The sequence below is a fragment of the Aotus nancymaae genome, unplaced genomic scaffold, assembly GCF_030222135.1.
Source record: "Aotus nancymaae isolate 86718 unplaced genomic scaffold, 86718_ANA_hifiasm-v0.15.2.pri h1tg000059l, whole genome shotgun sequence".
In the NCBI taxonomy this organism is placed as follows: Eukaryota; Metazoa; Chordata; class Mammalia; order Primates; family Aotidae; genus Aotus; species Aotus nancymaae.
The window spans coordinates 4432051-4436349 of NW_026988473.1; positions in this window are offsets into that span (position 1 = coordinate 4432051).

A 4299-nucleotide genomic window follows, 5' to 3' on the forward strand; every position below is an offset into this window, starting at 1 on the left:
CCGCCAAGGACCCAGCCGGGAAAGCGACGCGGAAGCCGCAGACGGAGGAAGCGCGGCGCGTGGGGCCCCGCCCCTCCGGGCCGCGGGAGCCAATGGGAGCCCAGGGCCGCCTCGCGCATGCCCGGACCCCCGCCTCGCATGTCGCGTCGCGCCCGTAGAGTGGCCGCGTCACGAGCCAGCCCCGCTACCACCGCAGTGACCCAGGGCGAGTTTCCCCTCACAAAGGCCCCGACTGTTAGCCTGTAAGAGGGATTGGCGAAGATTCGAGAAAATCAGGCTAGGGGCGTTAGCATGCCCCACGCGTGAGACTTCAGGCTAGTTCCCTACCTGTGAAATGGACACTTCCTGGCACGTGCCAGGGATCCACGCGGCGCTGGCAGCGGCCTGTACTGTAGCGCCCTCCTGACTGTGGTCAGGAGACTGGGTCCTGGCCCGAACTCATTCTGGACAATCCCTGCTCTGGGCCTCAGTTTCCTCATCTGTAAAATGAGGAGGTTGAACTCTATGACCCCCAAGGACTATCCCCACTCTCAAATGATTATTAATATACGTCTATGTCAGAAAGCCAGGACACTCTGTTTTTCCGGGGAGCAGTCACAGGAGCCCTTGCTATCTTACACAACAGCCTGGGAGACCTTGAGGTGTTCCCAGGCTGGGAGGAGACTTGGGGCCCCAGAGAGGCAGGTGTGAAACCACCTCCCCTCAGGGCCATGCCACCAACACGTCCTGATAATGCAACATGTGTGCATCTGAGATGTGGAACTCAGGGAGAAAAATAAGTCCATGGGGCACCTTCTGTGGCTAGAGGAACCAGAAGTTGTCCCAAGTGACAGCAGTGGGCTTGGTGATCAGGAATAGAGGGCATCGGGTTCACTTTGTCCTGGTTCCCTGTGATTGGAAAGCATCTCCAGCTCCTGGCCCAGCCCACCCTTCTTCGGTATGTCAACCAGCTCTGCCTGCCCCCCTATGAGCCACACTGCCCCACAGCTGAGCCCATGACATCACATCTGCCTTGCTGATATGACCTAAGGACTTGAGGAAGCTCAGACGTGGGCTGCAAGGAAGGGTATCCAGTGGGGGCAGGCATCTCCTTCCTGGTTCTCAGCCCTGGGACCCTCAGACCAGGACACACTGTACGTCCATGGCTTCTCAGCCCAGCTGAAGTGAAGCGGGAACAGAGGAGTTCAGTGTTGTTTTGAATGCTTACTGGATGTGGGGCCTGTGCTAGGTCAGGGGATGCAGACTGAGACGAGACATGGCCCTGCCCTCAGGAAGTGTCTGTTATGGTTTAATTGGGAGTGGAGGAAGAGGGGAGAGAGAAAGAAGCCCAGGAGAACAGCGCATTTAAAACCACAGCACTTTGGGAGGCTGAGGCTGGAGGATCGCCTGAGGCCAGGAGTTCAAGACCACTCTGGGCAATTTACTAAGACCACATCTGTTAAAAACCCAAAAATTAGCCGGGTGTGGTGGCACACATCTGTGGTCCCAGCCATTCAGGAGGCTGAGGTGGGAGGATGGCTGGAGCCCAGGAGTTCGAGATCATGGTGAGCTCTGATAGCGCCATCCTGCCACTGTACTCCAGCCTGGGTGACAGCGAGACTCAGTCTCCAAAATAATGAAAAATAAAACCACAGAAGGTGACAGCATTGCTTTAAGAACTATGAAATGCCCCGGCCAGGCGTGGTGGCTCACGCCTGTAATCCAAGCACTTTGGAGGCCAAGGTGGGCAGATCACCTGAGGTTGGGAGTTCAAGACCAGCCTGACCAACATGGTGAAACCCCGTCTTTTTTTTTTTTTTTTAAAGAACTATGAAATGCTACATGCAGGAAAAGGAGGGTCCTCAGTCCCTGCTCCCCTGCTGTGTGTGGGGCACTGGGCCATGCCCTTTCCCGTGTCATTCTCATGCGTCCTCAGAATGGAAATAAGTATTAGCAGTTGCCATTTACGTGCCAGCCACTTTTTAAAGTGCTTGAATCCTTATAACTCACTAAGAAGTCAGTATCATATCTCTGTTTCATTAACGAGGAAACAGGACTGGAAATATTAAATAAGACTGATGCCTGGCAGTCTGTGTGGTGTTGGTGAGGGGGCTAGAACGTGGGGCTAGCCGAGGAGGGGCACTGGGAGAGAGTCCGGGAGGATGGTGGGGAAGGAAAGGCATTCCAGGTAGTGGGAGCTACATGAGCATGGTTAGGACCCCAGGAAAGACCCTTGCTGTATCAGAGCACAGCAGGTGGGTGGCACCCTGGGGGAGGCCTTGAACCCCAGGATGACAGATACAGGGCAGGTGTGTCAGGCAGTAAGAACATATTGGAAGGGAGCCGCAGTGGCTCAGGCCAGTTGTCCTGGCACTTGAAGAGGCGAGGCTACGCATTCGAGGTCAACCTGGGCAACATAAGAACCTCTCATTCGTTAAAAAAATAAAAAAACATATTGGAGGTTGTGATCTCGAGATTGACAAGATGATGCTATGTGTGGGTGGGCTTCCCTACAGAAAGGCCCTAGGGAAGTGGAAACAGGGGTCTTTCTTGAACTGGGGTGAAACGGTGAGATTGGAAAAGAGAATGAGGCCCATTCTGAAGTGAAGGAGGAGGAGGCCTCCAGCCTTTAGAGCCGAGACTGCTCTAATTAGCCCGACTGCTGTCCTACTTTGGCAAACAATAATAGACCCCAAGGCCCACAGAAGGGGTTTCTTGACTTCACTTAGGGAGATAATATAACTGCCCATTGGGTTCACCTTACCCTTTGCCTAGACAGAGCCAATTTCTCAAGACAAGGGAATTGCAGCAAGGAGAGTTTAATTCATGCAGAGCTGGCTGTAGGAGAGACAGAAGTTTTATTATTACTCAAATCAGTCTCCCTGAGAATTCCAGGATCGGGGTTGTTAAGGATAATTTAGTGAGTAGGGGGCCAGTGAGTTGGGAGTGCTGACTGGTTGGGTCTTGGGTGAAATCACAGGGAGTTGAAGCTGTCCTCCTGTGCTGACTCAGGTCATGGGTGGAGGCCACAAGACCAGATGAGCCAGTTTATGGATCTTAGTGGTGCCAGCTGATCCATCCAGTGCAGGGTCTGCAAAATATCTCAAGAACTGATCTTAGGTTTTACAACAGTGATGTTATCCCTAGGAGCAATTGGGGGAGGTTCAGAATCCTGTGGTCTCCGGTGCATGACTCCTAAACCATAATTTCTAATCTTGTGGCTAATGTTAGTCCTACAAAGGCAGTCTAGTCCCCAGGCAGGAACAGAATTGGTTTTGGGAAAGGGCTGTTATTATCTTTGTTTCCAAGCAAACTCTAAACAGTTCCTCTCAGTTAGTTCAGCCTATGGCCGGGAGCGAACAAGGACAGCTTGGAGGTTAGAAGCAAGATGGTGTCAGTTAGGTCAGATCTCTTTCACCGTAAATATTGTATCAGTTATAGTTTTTTGTTTGTTTGTTTGTTTTTTTCCTGAGAGATTCTCACTCTGTTGCCCAGGCTGGGTGCAGTGGTGCGATCTTGACTCACTGCCACCTCCGCCTCCTGGGTTCAAGTGATTCTTCTGCCTCAGCCTCCCAAGTAGCTGGGACTACAGGCACCCACCACCACGGCTGGTTAATTTTTGTATTTTTGGTAGAGACGGGGTTTCACTATGTTGGTCAGGCTGGTCTCGAACTCCTGACCTCAGGTAATCTGCTCGCCTCAGCCTCCCAAAGTGCTGGGATTACAGGCGCGAGCCACCTCGCCCGGCTGTATCACTTATAGTTTTTGCAAAGGCAGTTTCAGGAACAGGAAGCAGAACCAGGACTGCAGCCCAAACCACCATGAAAGGCCAGTCTTTGGGGATAGTCTTTTAGGATGATCTTTGGGGGGTGGCCCAAGGAACCCCAGGCAGCTCTAGAGGCAGGAGGTGGGAGATGAGGTCCTGTCTCCAGAACCCATCCGCCCAAGACGAAGCAGCAGGGGTGGCTGGGTCCTGCCTTGGGCCACAGTGAGAGGAGAAGGATGAGCAGGACTGGGCCTGGGCCATCTCCCACAGGAGACTAGGAGCTGCAGGGAGATCTGGAGGGGAGCTTGCAGGTGTCACTGGGCCTTTCCGTTCTCCAGGGCCCTTTGGTGATGGGAAGAGGGAACTGGAGCCCCAGGGCTGCCGCTGATGCTGCTTGCTGACATTTCCGTTCATTCAATCACTCATGATTTACTGAGAGCCCACCCTGTGCCACCCACTGTGAACAAAACACCCAGAGATCCCTGCCCAGACAGACAAGTTCCTCCCATCACGTGCTGGGGTGATAAGTGTGATGGATAGAGAGGAAGAGCCAG